This window comes from Sus scrofa, chromosome 10, assembly GCF_054392235.1.
Source record: "Sus scrofa isolate SSC_HxYL_T2T_F1_AM1 chromosome 10, Sscrofa_HxYL_maternal_Yorkshire_Landrace_v2.0, whole genome shotgun sequence".
Taxonomy (NCBI): domain Eukaryota; kingdom Metazoa; phylum Chordata; class Mammalia; order Artiodactyla; family Suidae; genus Sus; species Sus scrofa.
Genome location: NC_139392.1, coordinates 67,914,489 through 67,933,755, shown reverse-complemented (window position 1 = coordinate 67,933,755; position 19,267 = coordinate 67,914,489). Strand labels below are relative to the sequence as shown.

The window sequence follows — 19,267 nt, the reverse complement described above, 5'->3', positions numbered from 1 at the left end:
AGAGAACAAGCTTTCGTCCAAATAGAAGTCACAATCCACAGCTGAAGCCTCGAGAACCGGGCTAATACTGCAACACCCTCCTTTGCCCTCTGCTCCCCCCAGAGCTCTCCTCTCATGCTCAGGACAAGGGGGACATGAGCTGATGGGAGCTGGATGCATGGTCATCTCCTGGCAGCGGTTTTCCAAGAGTGGCCCAGAAGTGAAATTTAAAATGCCTAGGTCTGTGCTGTTTGTAGCACCAGATGGCTTCTCTTGCGTCAACTCTAACTTCTACGACATTCTCAAATGTAGTGATCAATCCATTCGGCACACGCTCGGGAGAAAAGTGGCAACTGATAAACCCATCAAAGGTGTTTCGAGGAAGAAGGACAACCTCAATTTATTGTGCCAGGCTCCCTCCACATCAGAGGCGCCTTCTTTATGAAATATTTTGTTAGAAAAACAATTAACATAAAGCAAAAAGCATTGAGCATAAAGTTGAAGGTTTAAGGATAAACAATCAGAAAAGCAGACACTTTCTAACACCTGAGGGGAACAGGGAGGCATAGCCACAGGCCAGGGATCCAGTTCTGCCTTCACTGATGTCTGTTCAGCTGAGGAGGTCAGTGTCCAATGCACTTTCTGGCACACATTCTGATACGAGTTTTGTTCAGTGAGACCCAGAAGCCCCTCCCAACAGTTGGCTTCTTGCGGGAGGCACCTGGTGACATCTTTGGTGACCAGTCAGGTGTAACCCATTGAGAAGGAAGGGGGGAAAAGCACTGCAGGCAGTAGGAACAGCACATGTGAGGCCGAGGGTCACTAAGTGAGACCAGGACATGAGATAACCGGGCAGGGATGGAAGCCTGCATCAGAGGAGCGCACTAAGAGGGGCTGAGGCCAGACGTCAGCCCTGAGGCTACAGCCAGAGACTGAGGCTATGACAAGTGTGCTGGAGGTGACAGAGTCCAGGGCAAGGCAGAGAATAGCAAGGCAAGGGGAGCGAGGGACAAGGTGGCCACAGCCGAGGCCACTCCCCAGCATACCAGGCATTCCCTGCCCTTCTAGAGCCTTCCCTGGGCAGGAGGCAGGGCAGCGTGGAGCCCTGCATGGCAGAAACCAGGTGGAATCCTGGGGAAGTGGGGGCGGGGCAGGGAGTGGGAGGCGATGGGGGGAGGGACCCTGGGAAGTGGGGACCTGGGGAGAAGGAAAGGCAGATGGACAGAAGGGTGTGGAAGGGCTGGAGAGTGAGGCTCGGGGCCGTGCAGAAGAGCAGAGAGAGGGTGGCAGCAATTACATGACAAAGTGAGAGCTTCCTCTGTACTCAGAGACGATGAGAGCGGCTCCAGCTACCTCAGCACAGAGCCTGACAGGGAAAGACTTGACAGTGTGTGTGAGAGAGAGAGAGAGATGGGCAGAGAGGAGGGGGAGGAGAAGGGGGAAAGGAAGGGGGAGCAGAAAGGGGAGGGGAAGGGGGAGGAGAAGGGGAGGGGAGGGGGAAATGGGGGGAGGGGGCAGGAAATGAGGGAAGGGGAATGGGGGAGGGGAGGGGAGGAGAAGGGGAATGGGAGAGGGGAATGGGGGGGAGGGGGAAGATGGGGAAGGGAAATGGGGAGAGGGGAGGGGGGTTGGAGAGGAAGAGGAGGAAAGGAGCATAGTCCATGGTCTCATGCGTGTCTCAAAATTACTCATCAGCTGACCAGAAGGCAATTCTTACTGTGCTTTACAGTTAAAATCTTTTACCTACAATTTTCTTTCCAGACAAACTCACTTAGCAAAGAGGTTCTGGAAGAGTCTGCCTACTGCCCTCCTCCTTGGGATCACTTGGAGGGGGGAAGCCAACCACCAAAACTGCCCCCCCTGGGGGGGGCATTAGATCATCAGAATTGGATTTGACTCTTCCATCAGCCAGACTTCTTATAGGCGGCAAATCACATCAGGCAGCCTGTAGTCCAGCGCCAGACTGTTCTGTGCTCCTTTATTTATTTAAACAGAGGCAGGGCTTGGCCAAGGCCACCTTAACCCCCTGTCATCATGGGGGACAGAGGTTCTGCTGCCACGTGACTTAACCACAGACAACCAGAAGGAAGGATTCAGTTGTGACAGCCAGCACACGCCCTTCCTGCTCCCCTCCCCCACCCACAGCCCATCCTGCAGAGATGCTTCCTGGGAGGGGCGGTAAACGGGGCAGAGCATCCAGCCTCCGACACCAGTGCTGCCCCTTAGCCTCTGTTTCCTTCCGTATCCCGTCTGTAAGCATCCTGGAAATGCCTCCAGGAGCTGACAGCTTACCCTATGGTTGCCAGTGTGGTGACAACACAGCGGACACCCTCCCCAGGCTCTCCGAGGGGAACAAGCAGGGGCTTATCATGCCCCACAGACCAGTGGGGAGGGCAGGTGCTGGGTCAGCCCAGTGAGAAGTTCATGAATGAAGGGACAGAAGGAGTTAGAGGCAGAAAGGAAGGAGTTAGGAGCAGAAAGATGCATGTACAACCTCATTAAGTAAATGGTTCTCAGAGTTCCCGTTGGGGCTCATTGGTAACAAACCCAACTAGTAACGATGAGGATGAGGGTTCAGTCCCTGGCCTTGCTCAATGGGTTAAGGATCCAGCATTGCCGTGAGCTGTGGTGTAGGTCACAGATGCAGCTAGGATCTGGTGTTGCTGTGGCTCTGGCTGTGTTGTAGGCTGGCAGCTACAGCTCTGATTCAACCCCTAGCCTGGGACCTTCCATATGCCGTGGGTGCCAACTTAAAAAAAAAAAAAAATAAGCAAATAAATAAATAAATAAAATATAACTACAAAAAAAAGTAAATGTTTCTCAAGCACATTCTACAGACCCCTCTTCCAGGCACCTGGTGCAAAGTAGGAAACCAAACAGAAAGAAAGCCTTCGGAGGCTTCATAGATTTAATATTCTCGCTGTTAGCGAGGAGACGACTCTTCCTACATCATTAGAAGGAGGAACCCAACCATTGACAGAAGGGCAGGACCAAGGGATGTTTACATAGAAAGAGGAGAAAATACTTCCTGCTGGATAAAAGAGATTTGATGAGGAAACAGGAGCATACAGACATTGTTAAAATGCAAATATGCCTTTAGAGGCTCAAATATACAGACATCTTCAAACATGACCAGCACGTTGTACATTGTACTTTACATCATGTGGAAGGTCCCCCACCCCCCGCCGCCCGCCGCTGCCTCAACCTACCCAGATTGCCCAGGAACCACAAATGGGGCTTTGGGAGGCAGACACCAGGGTACGTGGGTGGCAGAGCAGGTGGGGTGACTCAAAGGTCATGTTAATATCATCCTAACAATCAGGTTTATCATCAACTCACACAAGCTCCCTCCCAGGCCAACAAAACATACACACCTGCTTCAGACAGCTTATTATTACCTGTGATGATTGTCCTGCTCTCTTGATCTTAAAGGTCATTTACCCTGATTCGGGGTGTGCTTTGCCCAGGCCCACCCACCCCTCCAGGGCACCCAGGGCTCCCCCACTGTACCCTCTGAGCTCCACATCACACAGAACATCCCCAGAATCATGTTCTCCCTGGTCAGCCTTTCAGGAAACACGCTTGAGAAAGAGAGGTTAAAAAAAGTCTCCTTCAGTAGCTACCCTAGAAATGACGAGTCCAATAATCAGGATAAATATCGTGGCTTCATTTTTGAAAGGTGTTAAGAAACAAACATCAAGTCTTAGAGCCATCAGGTGAGAAACTAGAGGAACCCTTTTGTCTAGAAGCTGGACAAGCATCTTCTTTTTTTTTTTTTGTCTTTTTGTCTTTTGTTGTTGTTGTTGCTATTTCTTGGGCCGCTCCCGCGGCATATGGAGATTCCCAGGCTAGGGGTTGAATCGGAGCTGTAGCCCCCGGCCTACGCCAGAGGCACAGCAACGCAGGATCCGAGCCGCGTCTGCAACCTATACCACAGCTCACGGCAACGCCAGATCCTTAACCCACTGAGCAAGGGCAGGGACCAAACCTGCAACCTCATGGTTCCTAGTCGGATTCGTTAACCACTGCGCCACGACGGGAACTCCCTGGACAAGCATCTTCTAAATTCAGCCAGGCTCCGCTTTGGCAACCCCTTTGACAAAGAGGTGTGCAGTTGCTCCAGAAAGGCTTCCATCAACAGAGCTCCTCCTGCAGGTGGGGGAGCCTGCTCATCAGACAGTCAGAGGTTTCAAAAATTCTCCCCCTATTTCTTAATATCCTCAGCCCAGTGACCCTAGGATTGGTTTGTTTAAAAAAAAAAAAAAGTAAATCAACATAAACTTAAATATGGTTTCGGGAGATCCCTGGTGGCCTAAGGGTTAGGATTTGGCACTTTCAGCAGTGGAGCCCAGGTTCGATTCGATGCTGGGTCCGGGAGCCCAACATGCATGCTGAGGCTTAAAAAAAAAAAAAGCAATAAAAATTAAAAAATAATAAAAGTATTGGGAGCTCCCATTGCAGTTCAGCAGAAATGAACCTGACTAGGATCCATGAGGATTCGGGTTCGATCCCTGGCCTCACTTAGTGGGTTAAGGATCCAGCATTGCCATGAGCTGTGGTGTAAGTTGCAGCCACAGCTCGTATCTGGCATTGCTGTGGCTGTGGCATCGGCCTGTAGCTGTCGCTTCAATTCAACCCCTAGCCCCTGGGGATCTCCATATGCCACAGGTGCGGGCATAATAAAAGCAAAAAATTTTAAAAAAATTAAAAAATAAAGTCAGTAATATTTTTAAAAATACACGGTTTCTCAGAACAATGTAAATCACTTATATCAATAAAAAATTTTTAAAAAATGTATGGTTTCTTCTGAGCTCTAAATCTAATCATCAAGCAGAGCATTTTGAAGGAGAGGGGAGAAAGAAATGGATACTCAGAGAATTGGAGAGCGGGGACTGTGATTGTCCTTAGAACAGGATATTACAAAGAGATCTCAGCAGGTCAATCTTTTGCGAAACGGTGAGTGAGTCGATGGTGGGTCTGAGCTTGTGCTGTTTGTTCTGGGAACCAGGGCAAGGAGGGCATCCAGTGAGAACTTGTGGCCTGGAAAGGATAAGCAGCTTGAGGCTGCAGTGGCTGTAAGGGGTGGGGGGTCCAGCCAAAGACTGAGCTGGGCTTGTCCAGAGGAGGCCATCAGCTGTCAGGGGCTTAAGTGAGCTGGGACTGGGAAAAGGGCTAAGGTTGCCACCAGGGTTAAGCTTTATCAATTTATGTGTCATTAAAAGAGTCCTGGAGTTCCTGGTGGAGCAGCAGAAATGAATCTGACTAGCAAGCATGAGGTTGTGGGCTCTATCCCTGGCCTCGCTCAGTGGGTTAAGGATTCAGCATCACTGTGAGCTGTAAGTATAGGTCGCAGAGGCAGGGTGGATCTGGCATTGCTGTGGCTGTGGTATAGGCAGGAAACTGTAGCTCTGATTCGACCCCTAGCCTGGAAACCTCCATATGTCGCGGGTGCAGCTCTAAAAAGCCAAAAATAAAATAAAATAAAATAAGAGTCCTTACGCTTGCACTTTCTGTAACTTCTATCTTAGAAATTCTTATTCTCTCATAAAGGTGGGAGTGTCACAAAGACCACGCCTGGAAGACGTGTCCAGAGATGCTGTCTAAGAAAAAGGAGTAAATTACTCAGCTGGGTCACACCTTAATCCTAAGGTATTTCTATCTGGAAAGCTTTCTCTCTTTTTTTTTTTTTTTTTTTTTTTTTTTTGGCACCCCACAGCATATGGAATTCCCAGGCCAGGCATCAGAGCCAAGCCTTCAATTGTGACCTAAGCTACAAGTGCGGCAACACTGGATCCCTAACCCACTGTGCCAGGCTGGGGATCGAACCTGCATCCCAGTGCTCCCAAGATGCTGATGATCCTGTTGCACCACAGGGGGAACTCTTGGAAGCTTTCTTTTTGGTCGAGCCCACAGCATGCAGAAGTTCCCGGGCCAGGGATCAAACATGTGCCACGGTAGTAACAACAGTGGATCCTTAACCCACTGAGCCACTGAGGAATTCCTGGAAAACTTATTTTAAAAGAACATGCTAAGTTTTGTTTAAAAAAAAAAAATCATATAAGGAAATCAGAAGAGTATGTGATTTTTTTGTATGAAAGCAAATAATCCTAAACTCCTGGGATTCTGTCTGTTGCTTTTTCAGCTGGTCTCTGCAACAGAACTGTACACACACTGTGAAATCATCAATACCTACCTTTTATTCCATGACTCGAAACTCAAAAAGAGTCCATCGTTCCTTCGTGGGCTTCTCCTTTAGTCTTAGAGAAAGGACCAGTTTCCAATGTAACTAGAATCTGGAAAAAAAAAAAATTTTTAATTATTTTTTTATCTTTTGTCTTTTTAGGGCTATACCCACAGCATATGGAGGTTCCCAGGCTAGGAGTCGAATTGGAGCTGTAGCTGCAGGCCTACACCAGAGCCACAGCAACTCGGAATCCGATCCACATCTGCAACCTACACCACAGCTCTCCGCAATGCCAGATCCTTAACCCACTGAGCAAGTCCAGGGATGGAACCCACGTCCTCATGGATACCAGTCGGGTTCGTTAACCACTGAGCCATGACGGGGAGCTCCAAATTTTTTTTTTAATTATAGGATGTAACTTTTAAAGCTGAGAAATATACATGTGGGATGGAATAAATGCATCTGTGCTTAAAATGACCATTGAAAACACTAGACTACAACCTACTTTATCAATACCCCTCATTCCCATAAGACTTTGTGGGATAGAAAGTAAAACTGACTTCCAATTTCTCTAACAGTTTTTTTTTCCTTCTACTGGTTAATTTCCACCACCACTAAAACCGCCTGGATGGAATCCACTTTAACCCGACTTAACGTGAAACATCGGCCATCATCTGCTGTAAACAACCATGTGACCCCTGATTTCAGCAACACAGAGTTCCCTTTCTTGGGTAATAACCACCTTGCTACTGTGGTGAGTTATGTCAAAATGTATCACACACCGTCCATGCACATAGGCGGGAGACTCAACACCATCCACAGACCAGGGCAGACATGACCAGTGGGGAGGGAAAAGGGTCAACTATTCTTCCTTCATCTCCCCCACCCCTGCATTTGAGGGCCACACCCTCAGCATATGGAAGTTCCCAGGCTAGGGGTCGAATAGGAGCTGCAGCTGCTGGCCTATGCCACAGCCACGCCAGATCCAAGCTGCATCTGTGACCTATGTCACAGCTCATGGCAATGCCGGGTCCTTAACCCACTAAGTGAGGCCAAGGATCAAACCCGCATCCTTATGAATTCTAGTCACGTTCATTACCACTGAGCTACAACAGGAACTCCCTGCTTCCTTCTTCTTGATAGGAGGGAGCAAATCACATTTTAATGGGTGAACACACGACTACCCCCCAAGGACACACTGAAAATCTCCCGGATCTCGTAGGAAAATAAAAAGTGCTGCCATTTGTAATAAGGCAGGATTCACAAAATCGGTTTGTGCTGCTTCCCTGACGTGGGCACATCAGCTTCTGGAGATGGTCCCTCCTCTGATGGTTTTGTCCTCTGGACCAGGCTCAGTGCAAGTTCAGAAACCAAAGGTCACCAGTCCTCCTGGATGACAGGATACTCAGAGTAGTGTGACCAGGGCCCCCACGCCTCTAAAGATGCATCTAGAACCCCCGACTGTGTCGTTCCTGCTTCGTTTATTTCCACCAGACTCCCAGGATCTCTCCTTGCCCTGCTGGCAGGAGCCAAAGGGATGTGCTTCCAGCTTTCCTTGCCCCTCCCCTGCTTCTCACAGCCGGACCTTTGCCTTGGTGTGTTTCTTCCTGTTTGCAGTAGCAGCAAAAGGCATTCAAGTACTGCGCTGCAAGCAGAACTATGCTATGGGTGTGAGACACTCTTTTTATAAAACTGTCTACCTACAGAGATGTCTACAATAACTGTCTACGGTAACATGACCCCAAAACTCGCCCTAAATTCCAAAGTTCAGAGATGCTCTGTTGCCAGCATACATTGGTCAGGATATATTGAAGTAAATCAAAACACATGGACTAAATTGATTATTATTATTATAAAAGTAAAAAAGACAACACTATGAAGATTACAGCACAGGAGTTCCCACTGTGGCTCAGAAGGTTAAGGACCCGACATTGTTTCTGTGAGGATGACGGTTCCGTCCCTGGCCTCACGCAGTGGGTTAAGGATCCGGTGTTGCTGAAAGCTGTGACATAGGTCACAGATGAAGCTTGGATGTGGCTTTGCCGTGGCTGTGGTGTAGGATAACAGCTGCACCTCCAATTGGACCCCTAGCCAGGAAACTTCCATATGCTACAGGGATGACCACAAAAAGAAAAGAAAGAAAAGTTTACGGTATATAAGCAAACATTTACAAGAAATAACACTATTGAAAGGAGCAGAATTTAAAATTGTTCCAAAGTGCTGATTCCCACTTTACCAAGAGTATGCTTACCTATGGATGTAACAATGGAAATGATATAACACAGAGAGATAATAGATTTATATTACCTTATAACTTGTATGTGTACATATATTTACATATCTATATATCCAGCATGAATAAACTAAAAGTAATTGGTTGACAATTATTAAACTCTAAGATAACTTCATAAAAACAAAGTGATAAAGCCCTTGCCAGCCTTAAAATACCCAACACTTGGGAGTTCCCGTCATGGCTCAGTGGTTAATGAATCCGACTAGGAACCATGAGGTTGCGGGTTCGATCCCTGGCCTCGCTCAGTGGGTTAAGGATCCGGTGTTGCCGTGAGCTGTGGTGTAGGTTGCAGACATGGCTCGGATCTGGTGTGGCTGTGGCTGTGGTGTAGGCCAATAGCTACAGCTCCGATTCGACCCCTAGCCTGGGAACCTCCAGATGCCAAGTGAGCAGCCCTAGAAAAGGCAAAAAGACAAAAAATTAAATTAAATTAAAATTCCCAACACTTGAGAATCGCAGAATGTTGTCACTAGAAGGGACTTTAGCTTAATCTTTCACTTTACAGGTTACCCAACTGTACTTAAAGAAGGTGAGTGATTGATCCATGGTCACAAACCTACTTAGTGGCAGAACTGACACCAGCCCTGGGATGTCCCCACTCATCTCTCTTCTCCAGAGCACCCGGCAGTGGGCTCATACCCCCACATCAGGGTGTCCTGGTGATGGAGGTGGTCACTGTCCAAAACCCGCACACGGACAGGCGCTGTTTTAAGGAAACACACAATATTTCCTAATAACCAACCATTTCATGACATGGAATTCCCACTCAAAACCCTGTCCTGTTCACTGCCTGCATCTTTCCTGGTTGCAAACCTTGCCCCCTAAAAACAGCATTGCATAAGGTTAACCAAGATGGCATTAGAGAGCTTCCCCAGTAACAGGCCAAACAATGGACTAAGCAGCTGCGAGAGGCCACAATCCTTTAGAAGAAACATTTCAAGGGGGTGGCAAGATAGGATTTCAATACAGAAGGAATTTCATGATAAAGACTCTAAAGGGCCCAAAGGGAAATGACGAGGAACTTAAAAAATTTCTGTAAGACTGACCGTCGTGAAGTGACGTCAGTGTCAAATGGGATATCAAAAGTACCACGATTGGGAGTTCCCGTCGTGGCGCAGTGGTTAACGAATCTGACTAGGAACCATGAGGTTGCGGGTTCAATCTCTGCCCCTGCTCAGTGGGTTAAGGATCCGGCGTTGCCGTGAGCTGTGGTGTAGGTTGCAGACGTCTCGGATCCAGCGTTGCTGTGGCTCTGGGGTAGGCCGGTGGCTACTGCTGCGATTAAACCCCTAGCCTGGGAACCTCCATATGCCGTGGGAGCGGCCCTAGAAAAGGCAAAAAGACAAAAAAAAAAAAAAAGGTACCATGATGTACTATCAGATAATTTTGTCTAAAAACTTACTCCTCTAAAAATCATCAATACCCGATTTTGCATTGCTCTAAGAGACGAGCAATGGTCAAAAGGATCATCTAAGCTTTGTTAAATATAAACTAAAACATTATTTTCATATTATTCAGAGGGATGTTTTGCAGAATGACGTCCCAGAGCTTTTAAAAATTATATTATGAAATTTTGGTCCCCACTTAAGAGCAGACTCCATTTTAATGGCCTTTTTCTGGTTCTAATTATCCTCAGATAACAAGGACCTGCTGTAGAATCTTCAGAATGAATTTTTTAAAGTATAAATCAGTAATATGGAGGGTATTTATATCATTCAAACCAAGCATACTTTTTTCTTTTTTTTTTTTTCTTTTTCTCTTTTTGCCTTTTCCAGGGCTGCTCCTGCAGTATATGGAGGTTCCCAGGCTAGGGGTCGAATTGGAGCTGCAACTGCCAGCCTATGCCAGAGCCACAGCTGCAACCTACACCACAGCTCATGGCAATGCCGGATCGTTAATCCACTGAGCAAGGCCAGGGATCGAACCTGCAACCTCATGGCTCCTAGTCGGATTCGTTAACCACTGCGCCACGACGGGAATTCCCAAGCATACATTTTAGGAATAGAAACTTGAACCAGACTATGAAATAGCAGGGGACATTTTATTTTTGCCCTGTCACAAAAATAATGCATTTTATATTTTATCTTAAAATTAAAAGGTTACAAAATTACAAATGACTCTATTTGTCTCAAATCTTCTAAAAAATGTGAAGTATAGTAATGTTTTTACTATCCCATTACATCAAGTTTTACATCCTATTTTATTTGAATAAAACCATGCAAAACCTTCATAAGGTTGCTGATTTGCATATTGTAATTATTTCTATCCTCTGCAACTACCTGTGGTTCTATATAATTCATGGTCTGAACTCTACCTGTGAACAATCAAGTTAGCAGACTTTTCAAATGCTCAAAAAGTTTATTACACATAAGCACTTAATATTCACCGCTGTTTAATGTTCACTTAGTGAAAGGGCTTCTCATATCATGGAAACCCAAGACTTCATTTCAGAAGCATCAAAAGCAACTATACTCCAATAAAATTTCAAAAAATAAAATTCCTAATAACCCTATGGGGTAGGAATTGCCTCTGGCCCCATTTTACAGATTAGGAAACTGAGAAGTAACTTAGCCCGGTGCCACAGGATCCAAACCAGGCATGGACACCCCTGAGGCCATGTAGGGCGTCTGTGTTGAGTATTTGGAGGGGTGGCAGAGGAAAGGCAGGGCAGGGAGAAAGGAAAAAACAAAAACAAAAAACAGTCTAGAATATTCTTTCCCCTCCCCAACATATACACACATATACCTAGCAAAGAACATTTTATTTGTGAAAACATCACCAAATACCTTCCCACTGGCTGGTTCTTCAAATAAATACGCTTGATTTCTTGTTTAAAGGACAGTATTGAATCCCCTAGAGATAGCTGGGGAAACAGGAGGAAAGAGAGGGCTGGGTACCACGCAGGAATGGTATCAGGCAGCAAGGCAGAGAGATGGACCCCCGCCCAGCTCTCCTGGGAGTGGCAGTCGGGGGTGGTTCTATGCTTTATTGCAATCGAGCACCACATGGCTGTGTTCATCACAACTGCACACACATATGGGACCTGTGAATTCTGGCTTATTCTCCTCCTCTAGGAAAAACCCCCAAAGCATTCCTCTTAAACACGATGCCTTCAAATGCAGGAAAAGCCTGCGGTAGCTGCTACTGAAAGAAGTTGGATATACATGGGCTTGGCCTGTACAAGTTCAAGAGCAACATTCATCAACTTCATCTGTCATTATAGATTAGCCCCATTCTCAAGGCACATGTAAGAGATGGAGTGTTTTGCCCCAAGCCACCGCAGATGGATGGAGAAATTCCAACTTCCAGACGCTGGGATGGGCTAAGGAGTCCAGTAAGATTCTTGAAAGACAACAATCTTCCCTCATCCCAGAGAGACACCCGCCCTGCCCAGGAATCAGGATGGGTGACCATCCACCCCCTGGGATTCAGGATGGGTGACCAGTGCACCCTAGTAAGGAGATGTAAACCAGGACAGGAATAACGCAAATTAATACAGTCACTGTTGCTTCACGTTTCGCAAAACCATTTAATGCTGTCTTTAGAAAACCAAAGGGAAAAAGGAAAACTAAAGAAGAACCTGGAATGCGTGGGTTCTCGAGGTGAGAGACTGACATGAAATGTAGAGCCTTAGGGACAGATGCATAAGGGAACCGAGTATCTGGGAGTAACTGTGGATTCAGAAGGAGACGGCCAACAACGTGAGAGAGGGGCCAGACAAGGAATCAGAGGAGAGAGCAGGAATCGGGAAACTGCTGATTCAGGGTCCTGGAGCCAGGGGGAGGCTTACACCACACTTTCTGCCAGAGAGTGAGGCCGTGGGTTCCACAACAAAAATGAAGACAGATTAGGAATGAACATGTAGCAAAAATAGCCAAGTTAAATTATTTAGAACATATTAGCTGCTTCTTCAAAATAAGAACATGTCATTTTATTTTATTCTGGGGCTGCACCCATGGCATATGGAGGTTTCCAGGCTAGGGGTCCAATAGGAGCTGTAGCCACCAGCCTACGCCAGAACCACAGCAATGCAGGATCCGAGGCGCGTCTGCAACCTACACCTCAGCTCACGGCAACGCCGGATCCCGAACCCACTGAGTGAGGCCAGGGATCGAACCCACAACCTCATGGTTCCTAGTTGGATTTGTTAGCCACTTAGCCACGATAGGAACTCCAAGAACATGTCATTTTAGGGGGGGGAATAACCTTGCTGTCTCCCATGAGGAAACCCTGCTGCCTTAATCCTCCCGCCAAAAGAAACAAACTTTGGAATTCCCACCATGGCACAACAGGATCAGCAATGTCTCTGCAGTGCCAAGACACAGGTTCAATCCTGGCTGGCAGAGGTTAAAGGATCTGGTGTTGCCACACCTTCTGCTGTGTAGGTCACATCTGCAGCTTGGATGATCCCTGGCCCAAGGACCAACTTATGTCATGGGGCAGGAGGCAAATATGAAGGGAAATAAATCCCATGATTTGTCTTTAAAAAGATGTCTAGGTGTAGACAGTGGAAGCACATTTTGCAAGCAAATTAAAAACTGCCCAAAGTTTTGCCTCAAGCTCCATTTCAGAATCAAGGCGGACAGAAAAAGCAGAAAAAGTGCCTTAACAGGCGACCAGGGGGGTGGGGTGAAGTTGGCTGCCCATTTGGCTGCATTTGGTTAAGCCAACAGGAGCCAACCCAGCTGGAAAAGCATTGTCATCAAATGACACCATAAAACCATGGATTTGAATGCGCTTAAGACAGATTTGAACAACTGGTCGACCAGTTGGATTTAGGCCAGCCTGTCTTCCGCCTGAGAGCTGAATACAAGAGTGGATTTTAATAATGTAACAACTGCTATCCAGTCTCCGTGGTTTTAAGGATCGCACTGGACAGGTTGAGACCAAACTGACAAAGAGGATTTTTTTAGCCAGACTTGCTAAATTTTTTAGTGAGTGGCATTGGTAGGGTGGGGGAACACTGGATGGGAAGCCAGATGGGGCCAAATGCCCAGGCAACAGAGGGGAAGGAGGTTCAGGTCTAGGCCCTGGCCCACCAGAGGTCAAGGGTTCCTACTGGACTATTTCCTCTGGGCACCTGGGCAGGTAAAAAAATGCTACAATGAAGAAAATAAACCAAAGAAACTGAAGAGGGGTTTTGGCTCTAAACTCTTTTAGACAAATGTATAAGGAACTGAAGAGTATTTTTAAAGTTTACACTAATCAAGTCTGACTTATCAAGCAAAGATTAAGGAGAGAATTGCTATTTTCCTAAGAAAGAAAAAAAAAAAAGATATAATGAAAAGAGAGATAAAGAAGGAGCTCCTGTCGTGGCACAGTAGAAACAAATCTGACTAGTATCCATGAGGATGCAGGTTCGATCCCTGGCCTCGCTCAGTGGGTTAAGGATCCAGCTTTGCCGTGGGCTGTGGTATAGGTCACAGGCATGGCTCGGATCCTGCGTTGCTGTGGCTCTGGCGTAGGACGGGGGCTACAGCTCCAATTCAACCCCTAGCCTGGGAACCTCCATATGCCGCGGGAGCGGCCCAAAGAAATAGCAAAAAAAAAAAAAAAAAAAAAAAAAAAGATAAATTCACCTAAAATAAACAGGGGTTCCAAATGTTGGCTTCTTTAGCAGCTATTTTACCAAGTCTGAGACAGTTGACTGCATGAGGCAAAAGTGCTGAAATAAAAAGCTTGAGAGTTGAAGACAGTGCTTTTGAGGGGATCTTAGGACTCTGACTTTGTGTATGATGGAAATTCACTATCCAACAAAGGTCATCTCATGTTTTCCAGTGAGAAAGCCCTTTGAGTATCTTCCCCAAACACTCCAGCCCACCACGTGATCCTAGGGGCATCCTCTCGCCAAGGAGACAAACACTTGCAAAATCCTTCTACCAAAAGGAGCCTGGAAAGGTCACAGGAAGTGTTCTGGGCACCCCCTCCATCAATCTCTACCCATAGCTTATAAAGCAGTGAAGAAATTCGTCCTATTTCCATGACATATATAAGACAGGACTGGCTGCTTCTGAGACAGGCCAGGACTTAGGCCTGGGACCCGTGGCTGCAGGAGCTGCAGCGCTTGCACCCGGACAAACATCTCCAAACATCTCCTGAACAACAACAAAATACGAAGAAGCCATAAGGGACTAAAAACTATGGTACCATGTGCCCTTGGGGCAAATTACAAACAAGACACCAAAAAACCAAAAGCCAACTGCCACTTCTGAAGAGCTTTAGAGCAAAAGCAGGATACTAGGCATGCCCCCTGCACCACCAAAGGGGTGGGCAGACCACCTAGGATGAGCCTCCAGCCTGGCCCCTGGGCCCGCCCCTACCTTCACCCCGTATAAGGAACCAGCTGGCCCTGACCATGGGAATCTGTAGCTTTCTCTCCCCTGCACTGCAGTAGCAGCCCCCGTAAAGTCTTGCCTACATTTCTTGCCTGGCCTCATCAATTTCTGTTGATTAGGGAGGCCAAGAACCCTGGCTGGGAACACTTCCCTGAACTGACCTCACCCCCAGTCAGGAGTTCATCTTTCTTGGCTATTCCAGGACTTACAAAATCAAGTTTGAGAAGCGCCCATAAGCTCAAGGCTTGAACAAGTCGCAAGTCCTGCTGGGGTTGCCACTTTCCTCTTCTCCATCCTCCAGCCCTGCATCAGCTCAAACACCAGGCGCTCCTAACCACAGCAGACCCTACTCGCACAAATGTGGGTTTCCCAGCCCTGGACCCTTGTCTTTGTTTGGGAACTCCTGTCTCCCACCATCACCTCCCACCCACTGTTCCTGCAAGGATGGGCCCTGCATGGCCCTTGACCCCTCTGTGCCCAGCCCTGGGTGTGTGTCCGAGGCCAAAGAGATTCCATTCCTAAGATCTGACTGAGTAGCTCTGGAAGGAAGAGGGAGGGTCCTTGTTCTTTGTTTTGGGGTTGAAGTTTGATGAACTGCCCAGAGCCATCTTTTAGGCCCAACCCTGCAAGAAAAAATGAGGCCAATCCACAGAGAGCACTTGAGCCCCATCTGAAGCTGGCTTCCCCCTCAGATTTCTCTAGTTGCTAAAGGCAACAAATTCCTTTTTTTTTTTGGCTTTTCTAGGGCCTCACCCGTGGCATATGGAGGTTCCCAGGCTAGGGGTCTAATCAGAACTGTAGCCGATGGCCTACGCCAGAGCCATAGCAACACCAGATCCGAGCCTGTCTGTGACCTACACCACAGCTCATGGCAACACCGGATCCTTAACCCACTGAGTGAGGCCAGGGATCGAACCCGAAACCTCATGGTTCCTAGTCGGATTCATTAATCACTGAGCCACAACGGGAACTCCAACAAATTCCATTTTCTGCTGAGTTGGGTGCAGGGGAGAGATGTGTAACCCCTAACTTCCCTCAAGAAACAATAAGATTAGCTTTTTCAATTAGAAAAAAGAAAAATCTTCTATCTAATAATATACCCAGTTACCATCTCCCATACAAAAAGATTCTCCATCTAGACAAAAAATAATTGTTCTGGAGTTCCCATTGTGGCACAGCGGAAATGAATCTGACTAGCATCCATGAGGACGCAGGTTTGATCCCAGGCCTTGCTCAGTGGGTTAAGGATCCCACATTGCCATAAGCTGTGGTGCAGGCTGCAGATGCACCTCAGATCCCGCGTTTCCATGGCTGTGGTATAAGCCAGCGGCTACAGCTCTGATTCCAACCCTAGCCTGGGAACCTCCATAGGCTGCGGGAGCTGCCCTAAAAGAAGACCAAAAAAAAATTGTTCACAAATATATTTGTTAAACAGTCACTTATATTTTGCAGAAAATTCTTCTAATCTGATGCCTGAAATCTTTTTTTTTTTTTTTGGTCTTTTTGCTATTTCTTGGGCCGCTCCCGCGGCATATGGAGTTTCCCAGGCTAGGGGTCTAATCGGAGCTGTAGCTGCCAGCCTATGCCAGAGCCACAGCAACTCGGGATCCGAGCCGCGTCTGCAACCTACACCACAGCTCACGGCAACGCCGGATCGTTAACCCACTGAGCAAGGGCAGGGATCGAACCCGCAACCTCATGGTTCCTAGTCGGATTCGTTAACCACTGCGCCACGACGGGAACTCCTGATGCCTGAAATCTTAAAATGGTTTCATTATAAGGCTCTAAGCTGTTAATGTATTGCGATAGTCTAGTAAGTTTGAAGGACTGTGTAAAATGTTTTTTAATTCTGTCCAACAGGCTACGGTGGGCGTCTTTAACATAATGAGCCACTGTGTTTCCCAGAGAACTGGGAATGGCTATGGTGGCATCTTTAACATAATGAGTCCCAGGTTAGTCTTATAAAGCCAACTCTAAAGGGGAGAGGAGGTGCTACTTTGGGAAGAAGTATTAAATCAAAATAGGAAATGCTCCTAAAAGAAAAAGAAATAAAATCCACACCCAAGAGCACAATCAGACCTCTTCTGTCTCTCTGCAGTATTCACACAGCCCCAGGGGATCCAAACCAAAACCATCCCCTGGAGACCAGGGGGCAGAGATGCAGACTTCCCAGCTGGATCCTGCAGGAGGTGAGCTCCCGGATGGGATGGTCTACAAAAGAGTCAATCCCTGCAGGCGTGAGCATCTGCACTTACCCCATCACTCACCCCCTGGATCCCACGGGCACCCGCAGCTGGAATTGAGACGTTAGCACAGGCCACAGTTGCTGAGGTTTATCAGATGGGGTAGGAATAATCCATGGAGTTATGCCACTTCATCTAAAGAAGGCAACCCTTGGAGTTTCCGATGTGGCTCAGAGGAAAATGAATTTGACTAGTATCCATGAGGACGCAAGTTCGATCCCTGGCCTCACTCAGTGGATTAAGGATCTGGCATTGCCATGAGCTGCGGTTTAGGTTACAGACACAACTTGGATCTGGGGTTGCTGTGGCACAAGTCGGTGGCTAGAGCTCCGATTCAACCCCTAGCCTGGGAACCTTTATGTGCTGCGGGTGTGGCCATGGAAAAAAAAAAAGTAAAGAAGGCAACTCTTAGGGACATCAGTCCAAGCACGATGTAGCATGGTAGTGAAAATAAATCCCGAAACTGACAAAGCTCAAAGATCTTTGATCTTTCCTTTTTTTTTTTTCCGTTCCTTTTCTTTCTTTCGTTCTAACTTCTAACTTTCTAACAGATCCATGATTCTCCCCATGTTTGCCTGGTTTTTCAATGTCTCTGGGTTTAGTTAATTAAGGTCCCCTCCTAACACTGGGTTTGAATGTAACTCGGGTCACTGAAGGGTCAAATACCAGACCCTGAGCACATCCCCTGCACAGGCTGGCTCTGCTGATAGGGAACTGTCAGCCCGCAGCCATCTCCGCCACCTGTTGTCAGAACCCCCCCCCCCCTTGAAAATCACATCTTTCACCCAAATGCATTCCTGTCCTCTGCTCTGTGCTCTTCATTCCCGACGAGCCAAACACCGCAAGGACAGGAGGATGGAACACAGGCCCCCTCTGTCAGCTTGTCCTCCAAACACTCCAGCGCCACTGGGGCTCTGGGCTCAGAACAAGGACCCCCGCGTGGGGCCAGCAGGGTAGAAGTCTGGCCCTGGGGAAGGCGACTTCTGCTGAGGGAAGAGTCCAGATGTTGGTGGCCTCAAAGGGGTAGAGGGGAGCAGCAGTGGGCAATCCCTGGATCCCCCTGCAAATAACATGGCCCTGAGGAGCTCCCGTTGTGACTCAGCAGGTTAAGAATCCAACCCAGTCTCTATGAGGATGCGCGTTGATCCTTGGCCTCGCTCAGTGGGTTAAGGATCTGGTGTTGCTCAAGCTGTGACATAGGTGGCAGATGAGGCTCGGATCCTATGCTGCTGTGTCTGTGGCTGTGACAAAGGCCAGCAGCTGTAGCTTGGATTCGACCCCACACCCAGGAATTTCCAAATGCTGTGGGTATGGCCATGAAAAGAAAAAAATGCTCTGAAACATGGGGGGCTTCCCACCCCATCTGGAATGCCTTGGTGGCCCAAAAAAAGGATCCTGTCAGTGGAAAAAGGGCCAAGCCTCCCTGGGGAGGTATCTGTCAAATGTGGTTTTTTTGTTTCTTTTTTTGTTTTTTTTTTCCGTATCCTATTATTTTTTTAATTTTTTTTTTATTTGTTCTTGATCTGTGTGTTTAAGCTTTAGGCTGAAAGCTTCCTCCCACCCCCTACTCATATGTTGAGACCTGATCCCCCTAATAGGAGGTGGGGTTTGGGGAGGTGAGAAGGTCACTGCGGTGGAGCCCTCATGAATGAGAATAGGGCCCTCGCACAGGAGGCCCCAGAGAGCTCCCTGGCCCCTTCCCCCAGGTGAGGACACAGCAAAGAGCCAGCCAGCCTGAAGCGTCTACCAGCCTGCAAGTGCAGCCTCACCAGACACTGACGAGCCAGCACCTTGACCTTGGAGGTCCAGCCTCCAGAACCGCAAGAAACTGTGATTTGAGCCCCCCGTCTGTGGTGTTCCCTTACAGCAACCCCAATAATCGAAGGCATTTATTAATGTGGATGTTCACTGCTATTTCCCGCTTCTGTGGGCTAGGCTCCCTGGCCTTTCACCCCCAAAACTGCAACCATTCCTCTCGCAACCAAATCTTTGATTTCCCATTAAGCTTTCCAGCCCAGAGGCCACACCACTCTCTAAATCCACAGCATCTCAAGAGGGTGTAACTGAGCCTGCACTATATGGTGACACAAAACAGGTTATTTTATAACACTCTGGAAAGGGTTACACCATGCCCGTCTCACTAGTAGGGATTATTTTCTCACTCTTGTTCTTTTTTTTTTTTTTTTTTTTTTAACTCTCCAAAGCATCTAACACAGGTGCTCAATTATTTGTT

General features: G+C 47.5%; 1 protein-coding gene across 36 annotated transcripts in view; it reads right to left on the bottom strand.

The window, feature by feature from the left end:
• The window catches only part of SVIL (supervillin), a 285,309-nt gene that overhangs the window by 228,038 nt on the left and 38,004 nt on the right, over positions 1-19,267 (bottom strand). For all 36 annotated transcript variants that reach the window (XM_021064753.2, XM_084980005.1, XM_021064767.2 and 33 more), the window contains exon 2: positions 6,173-6,272. The gene's annotated coding sequence lies outside the window, so the exon portion shown is untranslated. The remainder of the gene's footprint in view (positions 1-6,172; positions 6,273-19,267) is intronic.